This window comes from Phoxinus phoxinus, assembly GCF_949152265.1.
Source record: "Phoxinus phoxinus genome assembly, chromosome: 20".
Classification (NCBI taxonomy): domain Eukaryota; kingdom Metazoa; phylum Chordata; class Actinopteri; order Cypriniformes; family Leuciscidae; genus Phoxinus; species Phoxinus phoxinus.
The window spans coordinates 1,356,250-1,369,221 of NC_136895.1; the positions used below are offsets into that span (position 1 = coordinate 1,356,250).

The 12,972-nt window shown below is 37.8% G+C and overlaps 2 long non-coding RNA genes across 2 annotated transcripts; both read right to left on the bottom strand.

Moving 5' to 3' along the window:
* Window positions 1-536: 536 nt before the first annotated feature.
* LOC306988044 lies at window positions 537-1,770 on the bottom strand. The gene is made up of 3 exons (XR_013795309.1): window positions 1,000-1,770; window positions 753-915; window positions 537-643 (listed from the first exon to the last, which is right to left on the bottom strand). It is a non-coding gene; the product is annotated as an uncharacterized lncRNA (long non-coding RNA).
* Window positions 1,771-2,378: 608 nt separating this feature from the next.
* Window positions 2,379-2,993, bottom strand: LOC306988059. Its single transcript, XR_013795314.1, has 3 exons — window positions 2,958-2,993; window positions 2,788-2,861; window positions 2,379-2,676 (listed from the first exon to the last, which is right to left on the bottom strand). It is a non-coding gene; the product is annotated as an uncharacterized lncRNA (long non-coding RNA).
* Window positions 2,994-12,972: the final 9,979 nt, after the last annotated feature.

Here is a 12,972-nt window from a genome sequence, read left to right on the forward strand (position 1 = left end):
TTACAAAGGTTAATAAAGGCTCTATTTTATGAATAGGTGTGAGGTGTGTCCAAAAAACAACAACACTTAGGCCTACTTCACTTACTATCACTTTACTACTTCATTACCACTTCTTTGTCTGACTGTCTACAGTGGCTGCGCTCTTTGATTGACAGGTCTACTTTTAACGTTACCATAGAAACGCACAACAAAAGAGCTGCCTTTAATTACACTAATTTGTCACTTAGACAAAATCATTAAAAATGACTTCAGAGTGTAGGGGTTGATATTATGAACGGACAGATGTCATTTTTGTGTGGAAAAAAATAAAACAGTCAGTCAATTTTATGACCGTTTATTAGTTTAACCTGGCTGTTTACCGAACGATTCTCCTCAGACTGAAAGAGAAAAACGAGTTCCCCTCATGTCTAAAATAACTCACTGAAATAATACGCGAACCCAGATAGCACACGTACATCGCGGAGACGTCTGTAAAAGATCGTAGCATCTGGTAAACAAAAATATTTTGAAATGGAATATTAATTTAAAACTCTTACCGAATTATGCTTTCTTTGCTGTCTTGGTTGATCTGGCTCGTGTATCCGCAGCTTATAATTTCATCAGTGTTCAACATCAGACACTGAACATCTGCAGAATCTTCAACCTGAGAAAAAAGAAAATAAGTATTTTTTAAATAAAGCAGCGAATGAAATAAATGTTAAAACTAATCTTTATCTAATTTATATCTGAAAACTCATAAACAGAGTGCTCACCCTACTGATGAGTTGACAGGATTCTAGATCGGCCACATCTTCCTTAGACAGAGAATTTAAGTCCACTTCTCCTGTGCAGAGGAAGCTGTAGCACCACCCTCTCAAAAAAGCAGGAGGTGGGCCACCTTGTGCCAGGCTGACTGCCATTATTTCACCAATAGTTCTGTGTGCAAGGTAGAAAACATCTCAGTTATAAAATCCTTACATCCAGTACATGCAGTAATGTGAAAAAAAAGTATGTACAAACCTGAAGTTCTCGTTATCAAGGTCTGTCAAGGATTTTGGATGTTTACCCTGGTTTCCAGCTCCTTCATAGCCTGGGTTTCCCCATACTGCCTTTGCGCAGCGCGATTTTATTCACGCTGAAAGGCAGTCTGGAGACCATGGACCAGATTTTCGCCTCGTTTAGGGAACCAATCACAGAACGGGGAGGGATCAGCAAGACGATGACGACATGCGACACAACTAAGCAGTTTGCTTATATCTATGGATTCAACATGGCAGCAGACGCGATTCACGCGAAACTACCTTTTGATGCAGCCTTAGATATTGTTCTAAGTAGTTTAGAACGCAAGTTTATTTTGAAAAAAGAGCAGCTTTTGGCGTCTCTACATACGTCGTCTGGTATAATGGAAACGATTGGCTATGAGCGTACAGGCGCATTTGATAGACATTCTTAGCACCCAATAAACGGCGCCGGGCATTCGTAAACCACGCCTCAAATACGAGAAAATGCACATGTGGTTCCCAGACCCAAGTCTCAACGAGAATTGGGTCTGGCGTTAGCCAGGCTAGCTCCTTCAAAGAATCTGTTTTCAATACCTGAAACCATATCTTAGACAAAACAGCAATACCCAGTTTTAGCTGATTGATTGGTTTTGTTTCATATTAGAACACAACAATTAAATTACAATTAAATTACCAATTAGAGGGTGCAGAAAGTGTTGTAAATGCCTTGAATACACGTACAGATCATTTGTAACAGGTAAGTAACAGTGTTCAACACAATGATGTGTAAACTCATGAATAAATAATTTACAAGACTTTCTGCATCCCCTAATCTAAAGTGTAAACTATTCATCACTTATAAATGTGTTACACATCATTCGTAGATTACCACTTCAAGAATCAATAAGGCATAAGATCAATGAATCGTTCTACGAATGATGTGTAACACATTTACAAGTGATGAATAGTTTACACTTTATATTAGGGGATGCAGAAAGTGTAGTAAATTATTCATTCATGTGTTTACACATCTATAACAGGTGTTGAACACTGTAGTGTGTAGTGCAGTGTAAGTGCTGACTGATGAGGGTGTAGACAGCTGTCTTCTCTGAAACACATGGAGTCTTTGACTACTGTGCACCTGATGTGAGCAAAACATAAAAAAAATGTAAAAAATTTTTAAACATTTATGAACGCATAGTCATGTTTCGTAAATAATTAGTTAATCATTTACTAATTACTTGTAAATGACTTGTAACTGAATTTACAAAACATACATAAAATGTTAGTATATCACTTGCTAATCATTTATGTAGGTTTTGTAAATGATTAGTTTATCATTAACTAACCACTTATACATGACTTACAACTAAACATTATTATAAAGTGTTACCCATAGTTCCATCCAGCAGTGTGCAGAACAGTGTTTGGAAAATAATTAAATTATATGTGATTATGAATTACTGCACCATGTGCTGTGTTAAATAATTTGATAGTATGTGATGTCTAGATAAGATGGCTAAAAAACATGAAAACATGGATTGTGTAAATAAATATTTCTGTATTTGATATAAACTCACACGAAAGGCATCTAAATAAAACATACCTTGATTTTTGTATTGATTTACATACTGGAGTTTGAGCATGGGTACTTGGGCCACTGCTATTTGCTTCAGAAGTCACTATAGATTCAAAGCTGTACATGAAAACAAATGCAGTTTCAAACACCTGTATATGTTTACATAGACTTTAACCTGAAAAAACAAACAAACATGTATTATACAGAGAGCTGAACAAAGCAGATTACCTCTCTCCACAAAGGCTAGCATGGAATGTGATCTCATCGTCTGGGAATTCTTTGGTGCAAATTGGACAAACCACCTGAAATTTGAAAGAAAGTCGCTCCATGTTACAAGCAACTGAAACAAAGATTACTGGTGCAAAAGGCAATTAAAGTGATTTTAGTTATGGCCTTACCTTGCACTTGTTCTCCACAACCCATAACTCAGAGGAGTGCAGATTAACAAAACAGTATTTGAAGTAAATTATTCATAATATTTTATAATATTTTATTTTCATTTGCATTAGACAAACAAACTTGCTCTCACCTCTTCATCAGACTCATCGGAGGTGAGTTTTACCATGCATGTCTTAATGTGTACTGCAAGCATATGCAAAGGCATCGTCTCATTACACTGGTAGCATTTTGTTTTTGCCATTTTTGAAAAATGCTTTGAGTCAGGAGGCAGAGGAGAGGTGTCTAAAGTCTCCTGGAGTGGTACGATGTTAAAAGTGGCTTTGCCCCCTGCTGACGCAGCTCGCAGAGCTTTGACAGAATACCCCTCTGCTTCTGGTGTCCATCTGTCATCTCTAATGCTTGCAGCAAGTAATTAATACACCATAAGGGTTTACATGCACCAAAAACAAATAGAAGATTGGCATTTGATTAACAGTAAATATGACAATTCAACAAAACAATCATAGACTTAAAGACCTGTTGCCTTATGCAAGAGCCATCCCCCACAAAGATCCTCCATTTTTGTAAATGTGTTAGCCAGGTGCTTTGAAATCTTGGTTAACAAGAAACTAAAATTAAAATAAAGATACCCACAGAAAAATCATTGTGTGGTCACCATCTTTTGGAAGAGACACTGTTTGTCTTCCCATACCTGCCTGTAGGAGTTCAAGCTCCTCATTTGGCAACGGTGTGTGGGGTGTATTTTTAACTTATTTTACGATAACCGAACAGCTTCGGAGTCATCGGAATAGTTATATGACTTTTTTCGGGTTGAATGGTGGTCGTCTTGCACCCCCCGAACGCCTGTGAGCGGAAAAGGCACACTTGCAAGTTATCGCGTCACAGTCCCTTATAAGGTATAAGGACTAATAGTTCCAAACGAAAGCGCACCACGGAGGAAGAAGAGACCCCGCAAAATTCCCCAAAACGGCAAAAACACCCAAGAAAGAAACTACCCCCGAAAACTCGGACAACGGAGAGCCAACCAAAAAAAACCTAAGGTTTGGACTGTTCGAGAGACAAGATGGCATGGGTGACAAGTTCAAAAACTGGTCCCTAGAACCACAAAAACCAATCCTGATCCTAGGGGACTCTAACCTCGCCCGCCTCCCTTTGATCGACAGAGAGCAGGTACATGTAGTCTGCTACCCAGGGGCCAAACTACAACACATATTCCACATCCTTAAGAAAATGGAGATGTCGGCAATAACACATGAAGTGATCCTGTCCTTTGGCTTGAATAATAGAGAGGAGGGCAATCCGAGTAAATTAGAAAAATTAATAGAGAGAGTGAAGGGAATAGCCAGGGACCAGTTCCCCACGGCCGGAATTTACTTTCCCCTCATCAATTACGCTCGCACATTACCCGTTAGGATGCAGGAGAACTTAGATATGATTAATCAGATATTCCGCCAGAAGGTGGAGGCGATCCCATTGCTGGCTAGTGAGTCCTTCCGGACAAGGGAAGACAACATCCATTGGACCCCGTCTACAGTAGAAGCCATGATCCAGCATTGGTACCGCTTCCTGCACATTTAAGAACACGGAGAGAAACCTAGAGGGAGATAACAGGATCCACCAGAATAGAGGTCCTAGACAAAAACTGTTATTAGACAGACTCCAATTAATCATTCGGACTGTCTTAGATAAAAATATTTTTTGGTTAATCACCTATATTTTCCATGTTAATCACTTATATTAACCATCCCAATGTACCTATGTTCAAATTCAATTGTTAAAACTTCAAATACAATGTTATAATTATGTATATTCAAATAAATCAAAGTCTAGCTCCACGTTTGAGCCTAGACTAAAACATTTTTAGGGGGGAGAGGAAACATGATGATCGAAGTAGGTACATAAGAGCTCGGCTGAAACTGTTCTACTGGAACTGTTCTATCGGCACTCATTGTCAGTATAGTGTCCCCGTCACTATACTGGGGCGTTAGGACCCGCACAGACCACAGGGTGAGCGCCCCCTGCTGGCCACACTAACACCTCTTCCAGCAGCAACCTGGTTTTCTCAGGAGGTCTCCCATCCAAGTACTAACCAGGCTCAGCCCCGCTTAGCTTCAGTGGGAAACCAGTCTTGGGTTACAGGTTGATATGGCTGTGCATCAAGAGTTGAGCGCGCACAGAATTAAGAGGTTGAGCGAGAGAGAGAGAGAGAGAGAGAGACTTGACAGGAGCGCAGAGAATACGTTTTTGAGAGCACCTGAGTAAACTGCGTGAGAGGGGTTATTATTGCATGTTAATATGGATAATAGCAAATACATTTATTGAGCACGGAATAGTTTTTTCTTTGCTCAAACGAATTTTTTTAATTCGTTTGAGAATTAATCGTTAATTTCTGTTCAAAATATAATGCAATGTGCTTGCAAAATATAGTTCTCTGTGCTCAAAACGTACAATTACTCGCTCAGGAATGAGGCACACATATAACGCCATACTTTCCCCCCACCAGTAAGAACACCCGAAGACTCCATCAACGCTACCACAAAGATTTACAACTGGTGAATGGTGGCTTCAGTGAAGCTGAAGCATACAAAAATTGAATGTTGACAGAAATACAATTGTCATGCAAGCCCCTATTGCTGAGTTGGTAATTGCAAATCCTGAACAGTTCAAAACTTCGAGAGCGACCTTTAAAAAAGGAGAAAGCATCCAAAAAATTTCTCAGATTTCTGTCTTGCACGGTGCCTGGCTCAGCCTAATGTAGACAAGATAAGGAATTTGAAAGAGAGCAGTGCCCTAAAATAAAAATGTCATCACTATTTGCAAAATTCTACTCCAATGAGCAAAACACCTCCACAGATTTGCACACAATGTCTGCTTCACCCTTTTTGCAAAACATTACACACAGTGATTTGTAAAACTCTACACACATTTTCACACCTTAGACACTGTAGTGGCTATTTTATGATATTCACTGATCTTTAGTAAAATATAGATGATTCAAAGAATGTCACATGTGTGACTCTCACTTGTTAGTGTGAGAAGATTCTGTTTATGTACCTGGGAAGGCAGAAGGGAGAGACACTCCAGAGAACAGACGAACGAGGACCTCTGACCTAGATGTCAGAAGGCCATTTGGTGAAGGAGGGCTTAGGAGTTGGCTCTAGTGACGAATCGAAACTAGTGTTATGGCTTCCTTGTCTATGGAAAACCACTGGATGGAAAACTACTGTGGGAGGAGGGCTCTGAAGAAGACCACCTTGAATCTTAGATAAAAGCTGGTTCAGTCTGTCTGGGGGTGTGTCACTCTTCTGCACAGGGTAACAGCTGTGTATTAGACTGCTCCTTCTTGCAAGAATAAATACTTTTAATTTTATAATTTGACTCTGAGTCTCCCTTACGCAGTGATGTTTGTTTGATGAAGTTTTGCCACAACAATTTGGTGTCAGAAGTGAGATTCCTTGGACGATGCCTCCTGGACCTGAGATCGGACGGTGTTTGGCCACCTGGACTGAGTAAGTTCCAGCTCTACCTCGTAAACTTGAGAGAGAGAGGCCGGCCGATGTCAGAGCCCCGGGAGGATCGACCACTGGAAATCAAAAGAACTCAAGGTGGCACAGAACAACATCTCTGAGTAAGTTAATTAAATTCAGTTTAATTGGGGGAAGAGTGAAATTGAACCATATTGGCTGAGAACTGTTTTCTGTGGTACGTAATCTGAAATTAATTGAGATCTACGTACAGATCAAGATATTTCAAACAGATACGAGGAAAATAATCTGAAATTAATTGAGGTCTGTGACAGAACAAGATATTTCAAGCAGATAAATAATCTGGAATTAATTGAGAACTGTGGCAGACCAAGACATTTCATACAGATAGGTACCTGGAAATTAATTGTTCCACCACGGAGCAAGTTATTTTTGGGTGCTGAGGCTAATTAGGGGGAGCCAAGAAAGTCGTAACAGATTTTTTTGGTAAACCGTAATTAGGAGGACACTAATAGTGTAACCCGTCCGATTTGGGTTAAAAGAAAGATCGGGTTTGTCGGGGACGCCTGACAAATAAAGAGAACGCGCGTAAAAGAGAAATCCACAGAGAACAGATAAGCGGCCAATATGGGGAAGTCTCAAAATCAAGCTTGCGAAATTTGGTACACCGGTGTTTTGTCAAATGAGATGAAATTAAGGGCAGAAATGTATGATATTGAGAACCACAAGATTAAAGATGGTGCGGGAATCAGTTGAACAGGGCAGTGAGAAACAAAGGTTGTTGTGTCTGTGTTCAACGTGTGTAAAAGTGTGAAAATACAATGAGTTGTTGGCTTGAAGCAGATAAAAGAGAACGGAGTCGATGTAGAATGTATTTCCATATAGTAAGATTGAATATAACTGATAAAAGGTTTTATTTTTTCATCCATTAGATGGATGCATGACATTAGATGTCAGAAGATTTTGTTTGTAACAAAAGTTGAAGTAGCAAGCAGCAATAAGGCTGTCTTTGTGAAGGATTGAGATATGAGTAATATGATATTTTGGTTTCTGTAAAAAAACAGTAAGTGGTAAGATAAGTGGCACAGAGACAGTAATGATAATAGTTGTTGAATCGGCAGACTAACCATTTTGAGGAGAAAACAACTGTAGAAAATTTATGTTATGAAAATAACATTTATGATAAAATGTAGGCTATGGAACTATTTATGAACGCCTGTTAAGTCAGATTAAGAAATGGTATGAAAAGTGAGGTTCAGATTAAAAATAATAATGATAAGGTATTGAGTATGATTAACAGGGATTAACATGATTTAAGATAATGAATGTTTCATTAAGCAAAATGGGGAACAATTCTATATTTTAGTGGTAAAATAATGATTGAAATTATGTTTATTTTTGGTTTGACCTTTGTCTTTTGAGCCTAAAGACTCCAGCTATGCTGGAAGTACAGCAACAGCGCGTGCTTATTCAGCCCGGCTTCCGGATGTTAAATGTGTACTTGCTATTGTAATCACTGTTGTTGATGATAATACCGAATTAGAGAAATGTAAAGACAGATTTTGGAATTAAATAATGTAAAATGTCGGATATTTTGTTGATATTAAGTCATTGAGGGAAAAAAAGACATAGTCTGTTTTATAAAGGACATTATGGGTCGGGGATAATTTCCCTGGACAAGTGTTAAAGTTAAACAGAAACTTTGTGAAGCCGCTTAGAAACAATTTATACATTTGTGCAGTTTATGGAAATGAATGTTCTGCCAATAATGATGAAGATTATGATTTGGCTAGTGTGATAGAATCCGCCACTGGTGGACTGTCAAAGAATAGAGAGAACTGCTTATCAGCTGTGTTTACATTCTGATTGGGACACACTGCTTCAAGGGTGTCAGTAAGTTGGTGCTGCTAGAAAGCTCAAGGTGATCGAACTATAGGCAAGGGGACAGAGAGTGTTTTAATTGTGGTCAGCTGCATTTAGCAGTAACTGTAAATGACCACTCAGAAAGGTGTAAAAGAAAGTTGATGGAATGTGAAAGTGACGTGTATTAATGTGGGTTTGAAAGTAGAACAGGGTTTGAAGACGATATTAAAGTTTTCGTCTGAGAAAGAACTGATAATGTGAATGCAGTGCTAAGTAAATGAAAGAAAAAAGAAAGTTGATAGATGGAAGTCGTAAGTAGATTGAAAGAGAAAAGAAAGTTGATAGATGGAAGTCGTAAGTAGATTAAAAGAGAAAAGAAAGTTGAAAGATTTAAGTTGTAAGGAAATCCTTTTAAAAGGAAAGAACTAAAGTACCAGTAGATGTAAATTGCAGATAAGCAAAATATTTGTAAAAGTAAAGGTAACTAAAAATATTATTGTCTTATAATGAAACGCTTAAAAAAAAAGGTTTTGGAAGATCCTAATTGTAGATTGGTAAACCCCTAGAAGAGAAAATATGAAAAATATTGTCAGATAAAGTTGTAATTGAAAACCTGACAACTAAAATGTAGATGTTTTAATGAAACGTTATTGAGAAATAGAATAACTATTTGTTGCTAAATGTAAAAAATGTAGAAAGGGATCTGATTAAACAAACAGCTTGGTAGTGTTGACCATGAAGCAGCTAGAAGATGTTTTGGTTTCAAAAGATAAGATTGGGACTTGGCTGAAACTGACTCAATATGAGTGGAAATTTGTAATGTCTAAATTCCCTGATGTATGGGCAAAAGACAACTATAAAATTATTCTAAAATTGAAAAGCGTATGTAATTTCTGGCAAAGATGCCTTAAGCTGCCAGAATTAAAAGATAAAGTAGAGAATGTTTAGTATGACAAAAAAGTGTACCAAGTCCTGAAGGCCTCAGAGTCTCTGTCTCATTCAATGTCAGAAGGCTGTTATCTTAGCCTGTCATGACAATAAGCTATTTATAGTAAAGTGTTTCAGTTGAAAATGACAGATGTTAAAAGAAATCATGTTAAAGGAAATCATTGCCATACAGAGGGCAATTAGTACTTAAATATTTTAGATTGTAAAACTGAATGACTTTAAAGGAGTCTTTAAAATAATAATGTAGACCTGAATTGAGAAGTGACATTTTTGTACTTTGTTATTTTAGGACCAGTAACGTATTTGTCTGATCTTAGCCTTCACCATGACACAGGACCTATGACCATGCTATAGATGTACATTGAATAGATGGATGTGAATAAAGTTCACTGTGATTTTGTTGATTCAGACAGGTCTAACAGATTTGAGTGATTAAATACTGTTGTTATTAACCTGTCTCCCTTAACATTTATTAGGCATGCAGTCCAGATAGAGGTGACTCCTGAATGTGTCTTTCCTAAGCTCCAGAAAAACAGCTGAGTTCTGTTGAAGAAACTGATTGTGTGGTGTGAGCGGGTCATCAGTGGGTACGAGTGGCCTATCCAACGACGGGGCAGATCCTTCTGGCCAGGGGACTATACCTAAGGCAGGGAGGTCACGCAATAACACTGGGCACCTCCGGATGGAGGTGCCATATGTGAGAAGGTATGAGAGTTGAGCGCTGATTACCGGAGGCCAACCGGGGTCAGCATAGCATTGGGAGGTCAGATGCTGTGTGAGGAATCGCGACGGTCTGACCCGAGAGAATGTAAGTTCCTCTATACCACTCACCAGAGAAAACCCCGCAATTCACTGTATGGCTTGTTTTCAATTGTGACAAGTCTGATGGAAATTATAGATAAAGAGCTAATGTGAAATGTGCTTTCAAGAGCCAGCTGAGACCATGAGTTGATTGTCTTTATTTGTTGGGGAGACATTAATATTAATATTAATTTATATCAGGAACATGACATGTTGCCTTATGGGCAAGGAAAATTAAAGAAGTTGATTTTGAACTAATGTGTCTATAAGATGGTTTTAACTCCTGAAGGTTAGACATGGTGATAGCTATAGATTAAGACCGATTTTGTAGAGTTTGGATAACAAAGGTTAGGTGAATTGAGAATTTATACAAGTATTCAAACTAAAGATAACCTTAGAAAATGATAGCATAATGTATTTTAGATTGTTGTAATGGTTCTAATTTGTATATTAACATTTGTGAACTATTAAGGGTTCTAGACTATGATTAATTAAGTTTCAGTCTTAGGAGGCTGTTTGAAAAGCTTATTTGTGTATAGTATGAGAGACGGCTGAGTGGAGGAAGGGATTTGGTACTCTGTTTGTCTTTCTGTTTAAACAAAATAATGATAATGAACCAAAACAACCCAGCGGATTTTTCTAAAGAAAAATAAATAATGAACAGATAGAACATTTGAAACGGTTTGAAAGGCCATGTAAAATTATATAAAAGCTACAGAAAGATGTGAAGTTTAAATTTTATTTAAACCTTAAATATTATACTTTTAGAGTTAATATATAAAAAAAGCGAACATTGTAAATGAGCAGTTAACATGCTGTATGTGTGTCTAGCATAAGTGTGTGTGATGGGGACAGCACTTTATGTCTTGTAGGTGTTAAGTGTAGGGCAGCTATTCCGCCTGAATAGTGAGTATATTGTGTCTTTAACCTCTGGAGAGTGTTTTTTTTTCATTACAGATGTGTTAAGGCAAGTGACAAATTGTAAAGGCAAATGCTGAGTGAATCTGATGAGAAGATGATAGAGAACATGGGACGAGCTTTAAGATCACGCTCCGTCTGGTAGTAATTACTTTTGTCATTTATGATGTGGATTTGAATTACTTTTGGATAAGTTTAGGTATTTATATAAATTGGAATTGTGGAGTTGTAGATCATGGGTTGAAATAAAAGAAGATGTTATAGACAGCAACAACAAAGATGTGACACATTGGCTAAGTCAATATCAAATTATGCAGAGAGCCATATATGATTATCGTAAACAAGAGGAGAATGTTTTTTTTGACTGACATTGACCAAGTCTGTACAGCACGACCTGACGAGATGAAACTACTGATGACTTTTAAAAATGGTCGCGAGACAAAACAACAGGGAAAAAGCAGGATACGCAGTGAGACTGAGGGCCGTTGGCCTTCAAATACTTCGATAAGAAAATGAAATTGTGGCTTTAAGTGAAGAATGTAATATTTTTGTTTCAGAGACAGAGAAAGATGTCTGGAGGAAATTTGTCTGAAGACACTATGTTAAATGTTATGTTAAATTGATGATCGAGTTGTGTCGACCATCAAAAGGGGGATGGTATAACAATTGCCAAATATGGTTTATTTAGGGGTAATTGGGTAAAAGCCCTGAAAGAAGCCATTCTTCTGCCTAACAAAATTGCTGTCTGGATTGTTTCAACAGGAAACGCCAGGACATCGAAGGCCGTGGAAACTACGTACTTTACTATCTGACGATAACCTCGAAAATTTGTTTTGCTTTACAGAGAGCATGCAGGATTGGGAGACAGGGCAAAATGTGCCCAATGAAATAATGGCAGAGCATAACTTTAAAATTTTCCTGTTGCAGAATGTCAGGATGGATTGCATCGAGCTGAACTGATTCTGCTTCCAAATGTATGAATATTGACTTGTGAACGATATGTGTTTTTCAGGGGAAAAGGACTCTGACTTTATTAAGAAATGTCTAATGATAATATGTTTCAATTTGTAAACAGATGGTGAAAATTCCACAGGTCACACCAAAAGGGACGAGGGAAAGACAAGCAGTCACTAACAAAATACTTAAAGTCTCCATTCACAGGTGACAGCAAGCAGGAAGTGGTTCATTCCGGTGGGGGTGTGGTTGTGATCTCAGGAGATCAGTGACACCTGGGTCCAAGCCGCTCACCTACACCAACAGGCCGCAACCATCCCATTAGTCCATGGGGCGAGAGGATGTGGACCAACTAATGAATTAAGAATGTGGTTTTGTGATGATTTTGAGAATTTTATCTGATTATATTGAAATAGGGCTTAGTATTGATTTTGGCATATGACAAATGATTTGATTGGTTACTGATTCATTAGAAAATATTTAAGGCAAATGTTTTGAGGAAGAGAAGATCTATTAATTCATGTAAATTATGGGGATTATTATTGAAGCTTATTAAGTAGAACCACTGCCTGATTGAATTAAAAGTAAAAGAACAAAATATGGTTAGGGAAATGGATATGGGGAAAATGTTGAATGTGCAGGAGTTATGATTGTATGTGTTATTCTGATAATTTTGTTATTCATGGGTGAATGTGAGAAAACTGGAATGTCTGTTCAATTGAAAATGACAGTCTATCTGGATGATGATGATGGTGAACAAAATTATGCAGATGATTCAAGTAGAGATTACAGTTAAATGTGTTGATGTTTTCTTTTTCTTTCTGAGAACGATTGATATGTAAAGAGGGTTAAAAGTAGCAGTCATCCGTGTTACGAGATGGCGTACAAGGACAGGGTTTGAAACTGAGGGATTTTTTTATTTTTTTATTTTTTATTTATTTATTTATTTATTATCTGTTTGTTTTCCTACTGTGCTATAATCTTTTTCCTTACTAGTGTGACTGCGGTAGTGAGCCCGGCATTAGTAAATTGTTTACTTGCTTGC